At 35.9% G+C, this 21,183-nt stretch overlaps 1 protein-coding gene and 1 pseudogene across 10 annotated transcripts in view; one reads left to right on the top strand and one right to left on the bottom strand.

Annotated features, from left to right (window-relative positions):
• The window catches only part of FAM133A (family with sequence similarity 133 member A), an 86,537-nt gene that overhangs the window by 48,820 nt on the left and 16,534 nt on the right, over window positions 1-21,183 (top strand). For 7 of the 10 annotated variants that reach the window (XR_014076138.1, XM_081567460.1, XM_081567455.1 and 4 more), the window contains one exon: window positions 20,785-20,871. The gene's annotated coding sequence lies outside the window, so the exon portion shown is untranslated. Of the gene's footprint in view, window positions 1-12,014; window positions 12,085-20,784; window positions 20,872-21,183 lie in introns of all 10 variants that reach the window. The other 3 variants (XM_081567461.1, XM_081567459.1, XM_081567462.1) reach the window with 1 other exon arrangement.
• LOC145535926 (transmembrane protein 256 pseudogene) lies at window positions 10,688-11,036 on the bottom strand (annotated as a pseudogene).

Here is a 21,183-nt window from a genome sequence, read left to right as displayed (position 1 = left end):
GACTTTATGACCTAAGTGATTTTAGCATAGGTTTGAGAGTCAGAATTCCTAGGCTGAATCTTGGTTACTCCTCTTACTAGTTGTATTAGATATTGGGTAGGCTACCTCACTTTTATTACATCTATTCTCCCTCTCTAAAATGGGGCTGAAATATCACACAGATCTCAAATTCAGTATTATTTTCCATTTTTCATAATATTATCTTTGATCAAGATAGTGTGTAAAGAAACATTTCTTACTATATAGTCTTAAGCCACTCATAGCATTTCTTTCTGAATATGCTGTGACTTGTATTTTGGAAGCAGCATGTGCTATGTCACTTCAGTCCTGTCCGACTCTTTGGAAGCAGCGTAGGACTCTACAAATAGAGATTTTCCAACTCTAACAGGCATGAGGGTGGAAATTATGAATGTTGGCAACTCCTTGATAATAATAATAATATTAGGTCTTGATAGTTCTAAAGTCAAATAGTCACTCATCCTGCTTGGCGTTGTGTGCCTACAGAATATTTCCTATTAGTTCAAAGGAAAATAAATCATCACAATTTTAAATAAAATTCAAACCAAGTATCATTTTAGTATTTTACAGCACATGCAGCCCCTTTTCTTTCTTGAGAGCTTTCAGACCTGCTGATAGTCCTAAATTATACATTTTCATTATTTAAACCTCAGACTCATATTTTGTAGTTATTTTTCATACCTTTTATTTTTATTTCATTATGAAGGTTAAAAGTATAAAATTTGCATACCATTAATTACATGTATCTTAAAACATAATAAAATAACTCCCAATGTGTTAATGACTTCTGCTCTTGATATTTAAATAAATATATATACATATTACTTTTTTACATGTTGGTTAATTTTAGCATACTATGCATTTTGACTTAATTTTAAATACTCACCTAATACTTTAGATTTCCTATCTCATTTCTGTTTCTTAGAGTATCGGTGTCAAATCTAATGAAAAACTGGTTGAAAATATAGTCCTAATTGGAGACAAAAGGGATTTTAGAGATCTTCTAGTCCAATCTTCTTATACAGACTGGGGAAACTGAGGCCTTCCTTATTGGATGGACATTCTAGGACTTTCCATATGTTTGTCACTACAGACAACTCTGCAGTTAACATAATTTTAAAAGTATTATTATTTATTCAAAAAGTGATTTTCTCAAATGTTAATGACTTTGATTTAGAGCAATTTAAGGAGTAAATAAAGATTGTTCACATCCTCTACTAATGGATAATTACCTTAAGCATAAGCACTGTGTAGTAACTATACATAGTTTTCACTAAATGATAATAAATCATTGTATTTATCACCTTCATGTATCAGACACTGAAATAAGTGCTTTACTTTTATTGTTTAATGAACCCATTTGGGGTTCATTATCATCCTCATTCTATCTTTGTTTGATATCCTCATCTCACCCTTAGTACTATACCCTCAGTGAGGAGACTGAGTAACTTGTTGAAGGTCAAATTGTTTATAATCAAAAAAGCTCAGATGTGAAAACAGATGATTTGATTCCAGAAGTTGAGTTCTTAACCACTCTACTACACCATCTTTAAGGAACAAAAGTGAATGAACTCCTCAACAGGAGTTCACTCCTCGACCCCTAGAACTGGAGTTAAGTGACAGCCCTGGCCATTCTTCCATTCCTCTGTAATAGTTATGTCCTCTTGGTATTAGCACCTTTAGGGGCATCAGTACTCAAGTTCCTCTGACTTACACAAGAGATTTAGCTTGAACTGACAAGGTATACTGGAACAAGCTAGTTTAATGAAAAAGATGGTTTTCATTAAATTTAACATGCCTAATGACTTTATTTGGTTAACAGCCAAACACTGGGAGATCAGAGTTTAAAGTAAATACCAAATTATTCAATCCACAGTTAAGTGAAAATTATCCTAGGAATTTTTGCATTTAGTATCCCCAGCAGCAGAGGAACTTGTACTTCAAGAAGCCTAAAATTCGACCTGAATATCAGAAAATGTCCTTGAAATCTATACATTTTATCTATACATTTCTTCTCAATATTTAACTTGTGTTCTATAATTTATTGACATAGTTATTATGTAAGATTCCTGGTCCCTGAGTAAAATTAACACCCAAGATGATACGCTATGATAATCTGATCTATTTTTCTGTGAGTTTCAGGCAGCAGCACAGACTCTGGAGTCTGCATTTAAATCCTTCCCTTTATTATCTATATGACCTTGGACAGCTCTTAGTTTTCTTATAAAAACAGGATGATAGGAACAGCCCTATGGGGTGGTTACATAAGAGTGAAGGAGCTAATCTGTGTAAATTATTTATTCATATGTGTAAAGGCTCAATAAGTGCTATCTATTATTATGCCATTCTCAGGACCACATAGGGTTCCTGTCCCAGTTAAATAAGTATGTTCCAGGGCCAAGGTTAATGAGTTTAATCAACTTATGATGCTGTGTTTTATATGTGCACCATAGCTTTCAACTTAGAAAATAAGTTGAATTCGCCTTATAACCCAAAGTAACATTTTGTTAAGGTGAGAACTGATATCCTTGGGTTAGTTATTCTCCACTGGGGCAGGCTTCTCAGTTAAATGACATGCTCGTTGTTGTTTAGTTGCTAAGTAATGTCCCACTCTTTACAACTCCTGCCAGACTCCTCCATAGAATTCCCCAGGCAAGAATACTGGAGTGAATAGCCATTCCCTTCTCCAGGGGATCTTCTCGATCCAGGGATTGAATCCAGGTCTCCTGCATTGCAAGCTGATTCTTTACCATCTGAGCCACCAATGCTTCAGCAAATCTAGTTAGTGCTAATACTTCCAAGGTGAAGATAGCTAACACTTCACTGTTCTCTAACTCATCAATGAAAGAGAAGCAGGGAAATTGCATCATGACTGACTACAAGTGAGTAAATGAACAAGATAGCTAATTAAGCCATTGTTTTAATTATCAAAAAGCTACTTAATTCAGAGAAAGAAATGAAATGGAACCATAAATTCTCCAGATTTATAATTTTGTTTTAGTGACTCTTTTAAAATTGTTGTAACCAAAATTTCAAATTATGATATCGAGCAGTTTTGTTTCTCTTGTTTTATAACCACTGTTTGTCTATCTAAAAGAATAAGCATTGTTTGTTTAGAAATAAGCAAATGTTCTAATTAACACAATTTCATTATCTAGCATCATGAGACTATACCTAGCCTTCTCTGGAAGGAAGATTAAAGATGACTTAAAGACAGAATTACATGAATTATTAGACTAAATGGCCTATCTGCTTGCAGTGGTCTCCATGCTGTTCCTTAGCTTCTAATACCTAGTTTTTTGAAGAATATTCCTGAAAATACTTATCTTATCTCTGTTCTAATCCCAAAGTTTTGGTGATACTCCACTGTCTGGAGTCAGATCTGTGCACGTAAGCCTAAGCTGTGTCTTTTACCCTCCGGTGACCTTGTGAAAATTTTTCAATTCCCTTTGCCCCAGTTTCATCATCTGTAAAATGAGGATAATAACAGTACCTTCCTCATAGAACCATGATGAGCTTTAAGAGGCATAATACATGTAAAATAATTTGAATGTGGTGAATGCTCCATCAGTGAATTTTAACTTCCTTACCAAACTTATCTACTCCAGGAATTCTTACCCAGTAGAATGTAGTTTTTTAACTCTTCAGTTATTTCAGGGCTTATTTACTAAAGCTATATTAAAGTTTTGTATATGTTTTGAAAAACATTTTAATGGAGCCACATAGATCATTTCTTTTGCAAACCTGTTCTTTCCCCAAGTATATTTTAAATTTCCTTAGGACAGGGCCTGAGATGTTTTCTTATATGTAACTCTCCATCTTCACACAGAGTATTTGCTCTGCACAAGGACACACTTAGTACTAATAACCCAACTTCTGAAACTAATGAACTGGCTTCCTGAGAGCAGGAGTGTTTGTACTTGCTGCTGAAGTTGTATTGCTCCTATTTTTCTTTAAAAATTGTGCCATACCCTAATGTGCCAAATTTACTACTGCATACTTGCCATGCAACAAATCACGTTAATTTAGTACATTTTCAATATTTAAAGAATTAGTGTTTTAGCAACCAAATTCTAAATAGGAGAATTTCACACACTTAACTTATAGCTAGGAGACTATGCAGTCTTCAGAAGAAAAATTCTGGAATTTAATTAGGATCTAGAGTATTAAATTCAAATGTCTGTGTAGTTAACCTTCTGTTTCATTAGTATTCTCTTTCCTAAGACAAGATTTCTAAAAAATAATTATCTGAAAATTGTTTTACAAATAATAGGCAAAAAATATATACTGAAGTATCAGAGCATCTTTTTTCAATAAATTATACTCTGGATATCTGAAAAAAAACTATTCATTAAGTTTCAGTTAAGTAAGAAGAATAAGCTCTAAAGATCTGTTGTCTAATATTGTACATATGGTCAACAATAATGTATTGTATACTTAAAATTTGTTAACAGGATATATCTCATGTTAAGGGTTCTTACCACAATAAAATATTTTTTAAAAAAAGACTACTCTGAGGACCAGATTTTGTTTGTTTTCAGAGCCTCGCTATGTTAATTAAGCATGTAACATGTCACATTGAATTTTCCTTACTTGTAGCATATTTAGAAACAAATTTCCCAGTTCCTGTATTACTTAGAAGATGCTTTTCTTTGGGAAGTCGTGTTTTTCTTTAACACAAAATCCAATTATGGAAGTATTGAAATGATTAGGAAAATGCCAGAAAGTAGGACTTGAGAACACATCTACCTTGGTAACAACAAAAGAGCTTGTTCTCAATAGGTGCAAATATGCCCAGAGTAGTGTCAAATGAAAAAGGCAAGTTGTAAAACAATATCTTCATATGATCTTGTCTATATAAAAATGCATATAAAAAGGTGTATATATGGAGTGTGCATGTGTGTATGGGATTCCCTGGTAGCTGTGTGTATATTTTCACATATTTTTCATAGAAAAATGTCCAAAAATATACACACCAAACTGATCTAATTAGAAGGAAAAGCTTTAACTTTATTTTCTATTCCGAAGCCTTTCTTGAATTTTAAACAATAAGCATATATTATTTTTATAACTAAAAAGGAAAAGAAAATACAGTGACAATGAATAACCTTGTTTAAATGAAGTTTGCATTGTATTTTAGTCAAACAAGGTTTATACAAAGAGCTTGAGTACTGTCCCAACTGTTGCTTTTGCAAAGTAGGAAGTAGCTTTTGCTTGAGCCACACTCATATAGCCTGATCTGTATACATTTCTTTCATTCAAATTGTTTCCATTCCACTTATTTCAAAACTCATATCCTATTGACTTGTACAGCTGTTTTTTTAATTAATTTATTTTTTATTGAAGGATAATTGCTTTACAAAATTTTGTTGTTTTTTTGTCAAACCTCAACATGATTCAGCCGTAGGTATACATACATCCCCTCCCTTTGGAACTTCCCTCCCATGTCCCTCCCCATCTCACCCCTCTAGGTTGAAACAGAGCCCCTGTTTGAGTTTCCTGAGCTATAGAGCAAATTCCTGTTGGATATCTATTTTACATATGGTAATGTAAGTTTCCATGTTACTCTTTTCATACATCTCACCCTCTCTTTTCCTCTCCCCATGTACAGCTATTATTAATTGAGAAAATGATTCTTGCTTCTAGAGGCTCAGGTTGTCTGGAAAATGAAGACCATGAGTAGACTAACCATTTTTCTGAACAGTTTATTTTTAACTCTTTGGGGAAAACTTAGGCCAATTCTTACAAATAACTATTTGGATTTTACGATATCCTTTTCCTCCTGTGGCTTTGTGATGATTTGAAGAAATTTATAGCCATAAAATATTGCTTGATCATAAAATTACTAGGCAAAGTACATCTTTTTCTGCAGGTGATGTATATATAGTTTAACTACAAATGATGTGAATTTGCTTGTAAGTTTATAATATGCTTACTATGACATTCTGTTTAATTCAGTAAAAGACATATGCTTACTGTACTGAAATTTAAAATCACGGAACCAAAGTCATTATAAAATAATAAAAATTAATAGGATGTACATTTTAGAGATATAGCTATGACAACTGATAAAGTATTCTATTTACTATTCCCTTCTGTACTTTCTTGAATTCTGTCATTTCATTGTTTCAGACCACTGTTATTTTCCATCTGAATTATTTACGTCATCCTTGTCATCTATTTCCCTACCTCAAGCTCTCTTCCTTCCCTTCTAGCCTATATTCTGTTGTGAAGCTAACCTTTCTAAAATGCCATTTTCATCATATTCTACCCTTCTTGAAAATCTGGAGTGAATCTTCATTGAAAGACAGAGTGATGAAGGGAAAAAAATAACAGCAGTTTTGAAGTCAGACAAACTTGGGTTTGAGTCTTGGTAAGTAATTTTTAGAAATTAGATTCGAGTCAAACATACCCATATTTACCAGTTGCTAGCTGTATGGCCTTGGAATGTTACTTAATCTCACCAACCCACAGTCTCTTTATCAGTGAAAAGTGGAAAATAATACATAACTAATTCATAACAGTGAAAAAGTGTTAGTTGCTCAGTCATGTTCAACTCTTTGCAACCCCGTGAACCGTAGCTCACCAGACTCCCCTGTCCATGGAATTATCCAGGCAAGGATATTAGAGTGGAGAACCATTCCCTTCTCCAGGGATTCTTCCTGACCCAGGGATTGAACCCAAGTCTCCTGTTTGGCAGATGGATTCTTCACCATATGACCCATGAGGAAAGCCCAACTAATTCCAAATAATAATATATCACTTAGGACTTTTCAGTTACAAGCAGTATAAAACAACTCTGGCTGTTATACTCAAAATTTAATTCATTGGAAAATAACAAGGTCTCACAGAATCTGTGGAAGACTGGTGAGTCAGGACTGGAAGCAGGCAGGAACTGAAGTAGCTCTGGATACCTAGGAAGAAGAAAACATAGGACTTCATAACCAAAGTAGTCTAATCATGATGTTTAGGGTGAGATAACCTGAAACTTCAGTCAGTTTCAATTTAATTGTTTGCCCTTCACTACAATAGGGTAAGGCTTCTAGTTATAGTCCCATTAGATTCTTCTCAGCAGAAAATCACAGTGCTAGGAGAATGAGGAAATGGATGCCCAATATCCAACATACAACAATTGCCAGCTATGTATGTAAACCACCAGTCACATATTAGGTGCTCAGTAAATGGCTATTTTAACAGAATTATGTCTGGAAAACTTAATCAGGCCTTCATGGCTGTTCAATTTCTGACCTTAATCTACTTTTTAAACTTAATTTTCTCCCCAATCCTCTACATAAACATTGAATTCTCATTTCTTTCCTTCTCACTTAGTCCATTTTCACTGCCTAAAATATTCTAAACCTCTCTCACTTTTTAATATCCAATTTATCTCTTGAAAGACTCAGTTTAGCTCTTTTTTCTGGTCCCAGAATCACTGATTTTGTTTCCTTATTTCTCTTAATCATGCATTGCTTCTTGACATCTTTTTTAAATGGTAGTCTTGTATCGCTAAGTCTTCATGTGCCCAGCTGGATTATAAACTCCTTCATAAGAGAGATTATGTATCATATTTATTTGCTTCCTTGATGACACTGAACGCAGTGCCTTACACATAGTAAGTGCTCATAAACTTATGCTAAATCAATGCAAGAATGTGAATTATTAATTTAAATTGAAACATTCACCTAATGATCACCTTCTGTATACTCAGCACTGTGGTGATTGTTTTGAGAATGTAGGAAAAAAAAAACACTGAAAGTTGCCTTTGTAGGTCACAGTTTAATTTACGAGCAAAAAAATAAAAGCATGAAGTATCAAAAGTACAGTTATATTAGTAAGTAAAACATATCATAATAAGATGTTATATATTGGTACTAAGGGTATGAGAAGATACAAAAAGCAGGAATAACTAGTAGTTATGGAAAATTTGAGAAGGAAGTCTTATTGAGGTGGTGAAGTGGAGTTAGCAGGAAGTTTTTTGTTATTAAGTCGCTCAGTCATGTCCTACTCTTTGTGACCCCATAGGCTGTAGCACACCAGGCTTCCCTGTCCTTCACCATCTCTCAGAGCTTGCTCAGACTCCTGTCCATTGAGTCAGTGATGCCATCCAACTATCCCATCCTCTGTCATCCCCTTCTCCTCCTGCCTTCAATCTTTCCCAGCATCAGGGTCTTTTCCAATGATTCGGCTCTTTGCATCAGGTGGCCAAAGTATTGGAGTTTCAGCCTCAGCATCAGTCCTTCCAATGAATATTCAGGACTGATTTCCTTTAGGATGGATTGGTTGGATCTCCTTGCTGTCCAAGGGACTCTCAAGAGTCTTCTCTGGCACCACAGTTCAAAAGCATCAATTCTTCGGCACTTGGGCCTCTTTATGGTCCAACTCAAACATCCATACATGACTACTGGACTACTGGAAAAACTATAGCTTTGACTATATGGATTTTTGTCAGCCAATTGATGTATTAGCTTTTTCATATGCTATCTAGGTTTGTCATAGCTTTTCTTCCAAGGAGCAAGCATCTTTTAATTTCATGGCTGTAGTCATCATCTACAGTGATTTTGGAGCCCAAGAAAATAAAGTCTGTCACTGTTTTCATTGTTTCCCCATCTATTTGCCATGAAGTGATGGGACCGGATACCATGATCTTAGTTTTTTGAATGTTGAGTTTTAAGCCAGCTTTTTCATTCTCCTCTTTCACTTTCATCAAGAGGCTCTTTAGTTCCTCTTTGCTTTCTGCCATAAGGGTGGTGTCATCTGCATAACAGGCTTTTGATGTTTCTCCCGGCAGTCTTGATTCCAGCTTGTGCTTCATCCAGCTCAATATTTTGCATGATGTACACTTCATATAAGTTAAATAAGCATGGTGACAATATAAAGCCTTGATGTACTCTTTCCCAATTTTGAACCAGTCCATTGTTCCATGTCCAGTTCTAACTGTTGCTTCTTGACCTGCATATAGGTTTCTCACGAGGCAAGTATGGTGGTCTGGTATTCCCATCTCTTTAAGAATTTTCCAGTTTGTTGTGATTCACACAATCAAAAGCTTTAGTGTAGTCAATGAAGCAGAATTAGATGTTTTTCTGGAATTCTCTTGCTTTTTCTATGATCCAGTAGATGTTGGCAATTTGATCTCTGGTTCTTCTGCCCTTTCTAAATCCAGCTTGAACATTTGGAGTTCAGTTCATGTACTGTTGAAGCCTCACTTTGAGAATTTTGAGCATTACTTTGCTAGTGTGTGAAATGAGTGCATTTTTGCATTAGTTTGTACATTCTTTGGCATTGCCTTTCTTCCTAGCAGGAAGTAGTCTGAAACATAACTGGATATGTGAAACCAGAACTGGGAAAAGGCTTAGCAATTGGGGCTGGAGATACAGGCTTGTAATTCATTTTTTTTTGTAAGCAGTGTTAGTGTAAGTGGAGAAATTATGAAAATTAGTACATAGAGTAAGCCTAACAAAAACCATGTAGGTGCCATAAAGGAAGTCCACCAAATTCTTCCATTTAAAACATCCCTGTGTTTTTAAAACAGATTTTTTTGAATTTAGTATGAAAAAGTTAAAAAGTGCAAGTGTTAGTCATTCAGTCATGTCTGACTCTTTGCGACCCCATGAACTGTAGACTGCCAGGCTCCTCTGTCCATGGAATTCTCTAGGCAAAAAGTACTTTTGCTTTTTCATACTACATTTCAATACATACTGTAAAATTTATTCTTTTCAGTGTATAATTCAATGATTTTAGTAGATTAGTAGGATTGTGCAACAATCATCACAATGCAGTTTTAAAATTTTTCAATCATCCAAAAATTCTGTGAGACCCATTAGCAGTAAATCTCTTTTCCCATCCCCAGGCTTAAGCAAATGCTCTTCTGTTTTCTTTTGTGTAAATTTGCCTTTTCTGTACATTTAATATAAATGGAATAATATAATATGTGGTCCACTGTGCCTAGCTTCTTACACTGAGCATATTTTTAAGGTGTATTCATGTTTTAGCATGTATCAATAACTTGTTCCTTTTAATTGATTAATATTATTCCATTGTGTAAATATACCACATTTTGTTCATTCATTTACTAGGTGCTGGACATTTACATTTTTTCCATTTTTTTCTTTTTATGGGTAATGCTTCTATGAATAGTGACAACATGCCTCTGTGTGGACATATATTTTTATTTCTTCTGGTTAGAGGCTCTAAAGTAAAATGGCTATTATATGGGAGAATTTTGTTTAAGTTATTAAAAGACTATCAAAATGTTTTCCAAAGTGTCTGTACCATGTTATATTCCCACCAAAAATGCGCAAGTGGTCTGCTTTCTCTACATCCTCAAACCTTGATACCGTTTGTCTTTTTTATTTTAGCCATTCTAGTGGATATTTATCAGTTTCTAATTAGTATTTTGATTTATATTTCCCTAATGATAAATGGTATTGCGTATCTTTTCATATCCTTTTAAGCCATTCATATCTTCTTTCACAAAATGTCAAATCAAATCATTTGCCTATTTTTAATTCAGTTTTTTTCTTCCTAATAATTATTAAGTCATAAGAGTTATTCACATACTCTGTATAGAAGCTTATTTTTTATTATTATTATTTTTATTATGCCATTCTCTTTTAATCCCCTACCTCCTCCAATTCTCAAAAAAATACCCAGAAATTAAACATACGGAAGCTCAAAGAACCAAGGCAACCCAGCCCGAGTAGCAGACTCCTTCCCGCAGAGGCCAAAGTCTGGGTACTGGGGTCTCCATTCAGAGCCTGGTAGTTAAAGCTGGTGCAGAATAAGGTGCTCCAAAGCTACCAGTAACCCTGCCCAGAGGGACTTTCTGCACAGGAGCACCCCTAACAGGGCCAGGCTATGTAAAAAAGTGGTGTTTGTTAGTCTTGTGAAACAGCTCCTTCCTGTGGGCATCCAGGAACTAGCTCCATGAGCCCTGTAGGAGGCCAAGCCTAAGGCCCTCCACCCCCTACCGCTATAGACAAGGCACTCAGGCAGCAGAAAGCAGCCCCTGGACCAGCCATGGCTGTGGATCTACAAGCTTTTTATTAGATCTGTGATTTGCAAATATTTTCTACTAGTCTGTCACTTTTACTTTTATTTTCTTATTGGTGACTTTTGAGGAGCAAAAGTTGATAAATTAAAATTGATCAAGTTTGTCTTCTATGTGTCACACCCTCAGTATTGTATCTCTGCCCTGCACAAGGTCACGAAAATTTTCTTTTTTTTTCTTCTAGAAGTTACTTATTTTAGCTCTTAAATTTGGGTCTGTGATCCATTTTGAGTTAAGTTTTTTTGTATATGGCATGGCATAAAGCAAAGGTCTACTTTTTCTCTCTCTCTCTCTCTTTCTCTCTCTCTCTCTCTCTCTCTCTCTCTCTCTCTCTCTATATATATATATATATATATATATATATATATATATATATATTGGGTGCACCACCTGGCTTGCAGGATCTTAGTTTCCCAGCCAGTGAAAGCACCAAGTCCTAACCACTGGAACATCAGGAAATTGCCCCTCTATTTTTATTCAAATGTGGATATCCAATTGTCCTACTACCTTTGTTGAAAAGACTACACTTTCCCCCATTGAATTGTCTTGGTACCTTTGTGGGAAATCAACTGACCGTAAATGTTAGAATTTATTTTTGAACTTTGAATTCTGTTCCACTTATCTATGTACCTATCTTTGGGTCACTACCACATTGTCTGATTAACTGTGGCTTTTATGTTAGGTTTTGAAATTAGAATGTCTGAGTCCTCCAATTTTGTTCCACATTTTCAGGTTTGTTTTAGCTATTCTGGTCCCTTGTATTTCCATTTGAAATTTAAAATAAGCTTGTAAATGTCAGTTTCTGCAAGGAAGCCAGCTGGGACGTTCATAGGGGTTGTATTTAGTCTATCCATCAATTTAGGATGAATTGCTATCTTGGTAATATTGACTCTTCCTATCTAAGAGCATGACATATCTATTTATTTAGATATTCTTTCATTTCTCTCAGCAGTGTTTTGTGGGTTTTAGTGTATAAGTCCTGGAAGAACCTCCGTGCTGAATGAACTGAGGAGTGGAAGGTATGGAAGCAGCTCCAGGTCCTAATGCCACAGATTCCCATTCTTTGTACCCCAAGGTCAGCGATGTTTCGGGAATAAACACTCCTCAGATGGATATATAGCTTTGGTCAGTTTTCAGAGTGCTGAAATGGTTATTTTGTTAATTTTGTCCAGGTTTATAATGCTTTAGGGAAAGATTTCCTGACCTCCTCATTTAGCCATAGTTGGAAGTTCCAACATGTGTGTGTTTTTATGAGAATTTATGTTCCAACTCGGAGAAGGCAATGGCACCCCACTCCAGTACTCTTGCCTGGAAAATCCCATGGATGGAGGAGCCTGGTAGGCTGCAGTTCATGGGGTCGCTAAGAGTCGGACACAACTGAGCGACTTCACTTTCACTTTTCCCTTTCATGCACTGGAGTAGGAAATGGCAACCCACTCCAATATTCTTGCCTGGAGAATCCCAGGGATGGCAGAGCCTGGTGGGCTGCTGTCTATGGGGTCGCACAGAGTCGGACACGACTGAAGCGACTTAGCGGCAGCAGCAGCATGTTCCAACTGCTTCTAACTCCAAAATCCCAGTGATAGAATATCTACTGAGCAGTGCTAATTCATTCAAAAAATATGTCAAACTACCACTTGTCTTGTAAAGACAAAACATATAACTTATTGATAGCTTTTTGTATAGCATTGACTATGTGTTAGAGTTGTGATGAAAGTGACTAAAATTGACTGCATAATTTAGTTCAAATAGACATATCAAGCACTTCTTATGTGTTTGGTACACCTAATACACAGGACGTAATAGATGAATAAATCATTAGCGCTACCCTAAAGAAATTCTCCATGTTGTGTCAGAGTCTTTAAGTATACTTCAGGTCTACAAGTCTTCAGACTCTGAAGTATAAGTAGACAGCCAAGTGTGCATCCCTTTGGATCCCCAGACTCATATAATTAACTGCCTATTCAAAATCTCTATTTGTATGTCTAGTGGGCATCTCAAAATTAACATGTACAAAAATGAATTTGCTTACCCACCTTTTAAAACTAATCTTCTTTAGTGACCCCATCTCAATAACTGGTACTTCTCTCTGCCAAGTTTCAGATACTTGGTAGTTATCCTTGATTTGTTTTTCTCCTCCCTTATCCCCTATCCAATCAGTCACCAATTCCTCTTGCTTCTGCCTCCAAAATATTATCTCATATGTATTTGCTCATTTGTCTCCTACTCTAATGTCAACATCCTAGTCCAAACCATGTTCATTTACTTCCACCACCTCCTCCAAGCTATCATACCTAGACTACTGCCTAGTTTATCACTGTGCATTCCTTCCTAGACAGCTAATATCAGTTTTTCACATGTGGGGCAATGTAATGTCAGGCAAGTGTAATCTCCTTGGTTCTGTCTCATCTCAACAAAAATTTGAAGTGACATTAAAGCCCTCAGTGTGTCACAGCTCTTGGACAGACCATGTTATAGCTCTTGGGTCTCAAACAGACCATGTTATAGCTCTTAGATCAGTGTTACAGCTCTGTGTTACAGCTCAGTTTTATTTAGAAAATAGCAGGAAAATACATCCTCAAGGCGTGAGGGCATGCAGACCCAAAGACGTGAAGAGAAGAAAGAGCCCCAGCCCTTTGGCTCCTCTTTTTATATTTTTTTTCCTCCCCCCTGGGCCTGCCTTATGTAAATTGGGCTAGCCAGGAGTGCTGTTTGTTCTACCTGAGGTCCTCACTCTGATCCTTGGACCTTCCTTTGTTCTATTTTCGCACGCTTTTCCCTTCCTTGTCTTTTAGCCACTGCCATTTTGGACTCCTGTTTCCTATTCTAACTACCTAACAGTAATCTTTGAAAAATGGAAATATGACCACGACACTTCCCTTCTTAAAATCTTCAGTGGTTACACAATTGATGTACAATATGGTGCCCAGTTAAGTATGTTATTCAAGAACCATGGCATTTTAGCCCCAACCTAGTCCAACTAACCTAGATCTCCCACCTAGATTAACATTCCTTCTGTTTGAAGATGAAAAGGTAAACTTTTACATAACCTCCTTCTCCTTCTGCCTCTGTAACTCAGCTTGCCCATTGCAAAGTCTAGATCACATAGGTCACGTAGTCTCAGAAAGTGGGGACTTGCAATACTAGGAACTGAAGGTTATCTCACTCACCCTTGTCCTGCTCTTTCCAATCGCCCAGCCCCTGCAAACCTGCTTAATCATGCCTGTTCAGGTCAGGCATCCCCCTCTCCATCTTGACCACTGTTCCCACACATGCAAAACCCCTTAGTTTAAACCAGCCTATTAACAGCTAGTGTTACCTGCTACAGTCTGTCTATAAAACCTCTGTAATCCCTTTGTTTGGGGCTCAGAGCTTGAAGTGTTAACTCCTCTGGGCCGACTGATGTAATAAACCTGAGTTCTTCAACTCTCCGAGTGTGGTGCTTGGTTTCTCGAGTACTGGTTCCTGCAACATGTTTACAGTCTTACTTATATCTATTTTCCACATAGTGGAGAGAATGATTTTTCTAAAATACAAATATGAGCAGATCTCTTTTCTCCTTTACTCAGAAATCTTCCCATAAGTTTTATGACAAAGTTCAACATCTCTAATATTGCCTATAAGGTCCTTCATGGCCATGCTCCTGCCCATTTCCTCAGCATCATCCCGTGGCACCATCACCATTAATCATTACTTTCCAGTCATATTGGCCTATTGTTTCTTAAAGGAGCCAAGCTCATTTCTGCCTCAGTACCTTCACATATGTTTTTCCTTCTGCCTTGAATTAATCCTCATCCTCTTTATCTGATTAATGACTATTCTTCTTTCAGGTCTTATTTTAATTCCCACTTTCAAAGAGAGGTCTTCCCTGATCCCGTTGGCTAAGTACTAGTTATGTGCTGTTATCAAACCCTTTCCATTTTCTTTATAGCACTATTACAGTTATAAATATGTAGTTTTGCTGTGCTTCATCACTCAATCATATCCAAGTCTTTGTGACCCCATGGACTGCAGCCTGCCAGCCTCCTCTGTCCATGGTGGTTCTCCAGGTAAGAATACTGGAGTTTGTTGCCATGCCCTCCTCCTGGGGATCTTTCCAACCCAGGGATCAAACCCAGGTCTCTTGCATTGCAGGCAGATTCTTTACCAGTTGAGCCACCAGGGAAGCCCTTGTACATGTGTGTGTGTATACATATATATGTGTGTGTGTGTGTGTGTGTGTAGTTAATTTGTTATAACTACTTGTTACATATAACTATATAATTATATAGTTATTTGTAGGTTATTTATTTAAAATGAGCATTCCTAAAATCTGTGAGGGACCATGATTATATTGTAATGTCAGTAGCATTTTCTAGCACAGTGCTGGGTGCATAGTAGACATTCAATAAATATTAGCTGAATTAATTAGTGAACATGCCATAGTAACATAAGGAGAAAGAACTTGTTTCCTACTAGGAGGATCTGGAAAGTTGGAGGTTAAAGCAAAAGTATTCTAGGCAAAGTAAACAAAATGTTTGTACAAAGAATTAGGAAATATATTTGAGAAGTAGTAAGGTATTTTCTGTTGCTGAAGCATCGGAATTTCAGTGACACATGGAGGAAAAAGAGAGAATGAGAGGAAGAGTTAAGGAGAGATGAGTTTGGAGAAGCAGGTCAAGATCAGGGTCATTCTGCCAAACTAAGGAATTCAAGTTCAATTAAATAAATATTAGAGAGTGACCACATCAGATTTTCTTTAAAAGAAGGTGACGAGAATTGAGCAGGGTGGAAGAGGGACTGGACAGAAAAAAAGAGTAAAGAATAACATGTATGCAAATGGGGTATATGTGATGCACAATATTTGCATAGCAGTCTGTATTTTTTATAGCACCCTCCTAAAACTCTACCATTGTGTGTATGTGCATGTGTGTATGTGAGAGAGAGAGATGTCATTCAGATATACTTTAATTTCAAAATTTGTCACAGGGCCTCCCTTTATGTTCTCATGATATCATGATAATTCTTAATACTAACAACTCTAAAAATATCAAATTATTTCAGTGTGTAACATTTAACTTTTTGAAGTATGTTCACTTATAGGACTATATTTGATTTTCACCCAAAGCCATAAAATAGAGACAACTTTTCTTATTTATCAATGTGAAGACTGGATTCACAGGGGCTAAAAGACTAGTCTACCATTATATAACTAGTAAAGCTAAGATTTAGAATTGCAACCCTTTTCTAAGTCCAAGATCCTTCTCAGTTTAGTACACATCCATGCATGTTAGTACTAATTTTGCTGTTCTGACTTTTACAACTCATGCTTTTAAAATAAAAGTTTCATAATGAGTTTTCATAACTTTGAAATAACGACAAGGTTAGCTTCCCTCAAGTTACTCTTTTGAAACATTTCCACAATCTATAAGGCCTGAACAAAGAATTTCCTAGATAAATGATCATAGATTACAATCTTAACTAAAAAATATATGTTCATTATTAGCTTGTAAAAAACTACATTTTAAAAAAAATCTTTAATTAAAAAAAAATCTGTGGGTTAGAATGAGCACTCACATAGAAGAATTGCATGTATTGGCAGAACAGAAATCTTCCCAATTTTTTAGAAAGTGAAGATAAGATTTAAAAAAAAAAAAGATTAAAGGTGCTAAAAGATGGAAATGCTAGTATGACTGAACATCTTTTGGGAAAGATGGTATAGCATGCTTATCATTTATAGTAATTTCATTTGGAATGTCTTTTTTAAGACTTTATTTTTTAGAACAGTTTTAGGTTTGCAATAAAATTGAGAGAAAAGTACAGAGATTTCCTCACACTCTGCGCTCCACATGCTCATGTATGTGTGTACTCAGTCACTCAGTCATGTCTGACTTTTTGCAATCCCAAGGACTGTAGCTGCCAGGCTCCTATGTCCATGGAATTTTCCAGGCAAGAATACTGGAGTGGGTTGCCATTTCCTTCTCCAAGGGATCTTCACAACCCAGTATCGAACCCAGGTTGTATCGTCTTCATTTGTTTTTACCAAAAATGAACCTACACTGATACATTATAATCACCCAAAGTCTACCTTAGGATAGTCTACCTTAGGGTAGACTCTTGGCATTGCAGATTCTATGGGTTTGGACAAATGCATGGTGATGTATATGGGCCTCCCTAGTGACTCAATGGTAAAAGAATCTGCTTGCCAATGTAGAAGGTGTGGGTTCAATCCCTGGGTCAGGAAGATCCCCTGGAGAAGGAAATAGCAACCCACTCCAGTATTCTTGCCTGGGAAATCCCATGGACAGAGAAACCTGTCAGGCTACAGTCCATGGGATTGCAAAATAGTTGGACATGATAGTGACTAAACAACAGTGGTGACATGTATACACCATTATAGTATCATACATAGTATTTTCACTGCCCTGCATATCCTCTGTGCTCTGCCTATTCATCTCCTTCCCCCTCAGCCCCATCCCTGGAAACCACTGAATTTTTTTATTGTCTAAATAGTTTTGCCTTTTTCAGTATAATGGTGTCAAAAATTCAAGGTGAAGTTGAAAAAAATTAAAAGCCACAGTAAGATAAGCCACCTGCAAAAGCAACCCAAGAGACTATTTCTGAGTAGATAATTTAATTTGGACACACTAAAAGTTTTGGTTGAGTTTCAGGGAGGCATTAATAGAATGTGATCATAAACTGAAAAGGTAAAATCTAATCAATTAATGAAAGACTGAATTATCAGAAAGAAAAAAAAACACATTAGGGAAAATCAGAGAGCTAGCTGCAAGTTTCCAGTGATGTCTAGGAAAGAGAGTGCCCTGATTATCAGATTGGAATACTTTAGTCTCCCACCCAATGATGGATATTGGTAGGTAGATCAAATTAAATCTTGAGGCAGTAATCATTAAGAATATCTACTGACTCGTTTTTTAATGATTCCAGGTTCACCATGGTAATTTATGACTATAATTTGATTTTGTACATGTTTTATCTAATGGATTCAGGATGCTGGTTATCAAACTGAACAACCCTGTGTTTACAACATTTCCAGTTATAAACTAATGGATGGGCGTCTGATTTATACATTGATATCATGTGACTTTAGTTAGTGTGAATTAGTCTCCCTCATCCAGGTACAACTGGCACACTGATAAAATAGTATAAAGTTTTACATAGATTGAAGCAAATATTATGTCTGTATGGAAAAGCATATGGGTAGCATCATTTATCTATTTGCAATCAACAAAAGAACTAGGTTGTTATACAGAATACACTTATGTTTTCTCTTATTTTTATTGTTTCATGTTGAAATTTCCTCATGGAATGGTTTTTGGACTTTTTACCATAATAACCTGAGGAAATTATTAAAATTACACATTTGTGGGACTTAGAGATTCTGATAACACTTAGTCTGGGATGAAGCATAGGACTCTGCATTTAAAAAAAAAAGCCTATATGATTCTGAGCTTGAGCATTAATGGACTTTACCTTGAATAGCACTGTTTTACAGAAAAATTTGCTATATTTAAATAAGCCTGTGGTTCTTAAAGTGATTTTTCACAGCTGGGCAAAATTTCATGATTTCTGTTAGGTTTCTGTTATAATGACATCATAGTCAGTTTCAGACCTCTTGTCAGAACTGTGTATTCAAATCACAGCAAGGATTGAGGAAGTGGATGGCAAGTTTGTAAGGATAACAGACAGGGGCAGGGAGGGCTAAGGGAAGACAAAATGGCTGCCATCTTCACTGTACTGTGTGTCCCAAGGTGAGGAAAAGAAAGTAGAATCCTTTGAAGTCTTCCCTGTTCAGGAGCAGAAGCAAATAGGTAAGTATTGATGCCAAGGTGCAGCCTAGGCAATATAACCCCCTTCCAAATCCTTATCATCTCCACATCTCCAAGTGAGACAATATAAGTAAAAGCAATGTGCTTCCTATGAAAATGCAACTTTTAAGTCCCTAACTTTCTCTGATGAGAAGAGCTGACTCATTGGAAAAGACCTTGATGCTGGGAAAGATTGAGGGCAGGAAGAGAAGGGGATGATAGAGGATGAGATGATTGGATGGCATCACTGCCTCAATGGACATGAGTTCGAACAAACTCCAGGAGATGGTGAAGGACAGGGAAACCTGGTGTGCTGCAGTTCATGGGGTTGCAAAGAGTTGGACACAACTTTGCAACTGAACAACAACAACAACTTTCACTCAGAGCCAGATTGCTGCCCCTAAATACCTCTTACATACGATTTTTCCAGCTTACTCTGGAAATGAGGAACTATTTAATTGAGGATGTGCAATTGGAAGAGGATTCAAATGATTGGAGTGAGGGGAAAGTAAGCGTAAGAAATTGGTTGGTAGAAAGTGGTATAGGTTAGGACGACAAACAAGAAGTGGCAGAACTAGAGTTTGAATCCATCAGACTCCAAAGTCTATATACCTCTTTATTAAATTTTTCTAACATTAATGTACATAAGAATTACCTGAGGATCATGTTAAAAATATATGTTCATGACCTCAGAAGTTATGATTTAGTAGGTCTTATATGGAGTCCAGAAACCTATATTATTATCAAGTATCACAGATATTAATAATTCTGATGCAGATGATCAGTGGACATATTTTGAGAAACATTTTCTCAGAGGAATAGTTCTCAAACCATTTGGTTTAGGGATCCCTTTACACTATTAGAAATTACTCAGAACCCCAAGGAGCATTTGTGTATGTGGTAAAGAGTATCTGATAAATAATAGCTATTGATATTTATGGTATTAAAAACTAAACAGAAATTTTAAAATATTAATCCATTTGAAAATGCCAATAATAAGACCATTAAATTTTAACTAGATAACATTGTGTGAAAAATAATTATAACTTCAGAATTAAAAACATCTAATGAACAGAGATGTATTAGTTTAACATTTTTCAAATCTCTTTTATGCTGACTTAATAATTCTCATATATATTTCTACATTCAATTTGTTGTGATGCAATGTTTTGCTTGAAGTATATGAAAAAAAAAAAAGCTTAAGCCTCACACAAATAACATATTTGCAGACAAAGTGAAAGGATCCTGGAGACTCCCATGGATACAGGCATCACACTTTGACTTAGCGTCTTAAAGTAATAGCTATTATTGCTATCAGAAATGGTTATGGTGTTCAGTCTGTATTAGTCGTCAAAGTTTAGGGACACTAAAGAAGGTAGAAAAGTTAATTTGTTCCTTAGACTGTTTGGAGTTGTTAAATGATTTCATAAAATTTATCCCAATATTGCTCTTTTATTAATTTACTTTATAAATTTGAAAGCACTATAGAAATATAAAATAGGAGTCCAGGTGTTTGGGCAGAATTTTGTTTAAAGAAATTGGGATTCAGAACAAAGATTTCTTTCAGGATAGAGGAATATCAATAGGCAATGAGGAAGGAATACATTAGGTGAACATAGGAATACATAGGTAGGAAAAGTATAAAAGCAGCAAATAATCTGGAGTTGCTTATAGTGGATATTTACAATTGAATAAATAACTATAATGGTGAGAAAGTGCTAATCATAACCTTTTAAGGAGAGTTATTACTTTTCCTGAATAAAAGAAACTTTTTCTTTTGGTCAGCACACCTCTTCAAATTTGGTTACTTTTTGTTGTTGTTACTTTAAGTTTTAGTTGTATAACCTAAAACTTGCTGCCAAATTATGCACAGACTTTAACAAATATTATCTCATTTCTTATCTTTGGTCAAAGTGGAAGCACCTGAAAAGGAGATTGGAAAAAGGCAGCTGGGAAAGTGAGAGAAAAATTGAATGTTTGTAATCTTGGAAGCCATTTGAGGTAAGTGTTTCATGGAAGAGGGAGGGAGTAATCCAATGTGTCAGTTGATGCTAATTGATGAAGTTAAGATAGAAAATGAAAATTGATCATTAGATTTACTGGCATGAAGGTGATTAATGACCTGGACATCAAAAGTTCCCATGGAATGGTTGAGGTGAAAAAGCCCCAAGGTGGTTTTCATTGGTTTAAGTGATACAATAGCATGTTTTCTACGCTAATGTGTTTTTCAAGAGCTTCAGTAGTGAACTCAGTACATACAAATCTTTTCCTTATAGAATCTATAATCCAGTAATTCAAGCTGATGAAAAGCAA

The sequence above is a fragment of the Giraffa tippelskirchi genome, chromosome X (genome assembly GCF_054371585.1).
Source record: "Giraffa tippelskirchi isolate mGirTip1 chromosome X, T2T-mGirTip1v1.2.pri, whole genome shotgun sequence".
Taxonomy (NCBI): domain Eukaryota; kingdom Metazoa; phylum Chordata; class Mammalia; order Artiodactyla; family Giraffidae; genus Giraffa; species Giraffa tippelskirchi.
This window is presented reverse-complemented; position numbering and strand designations above follow the sequence as displayed.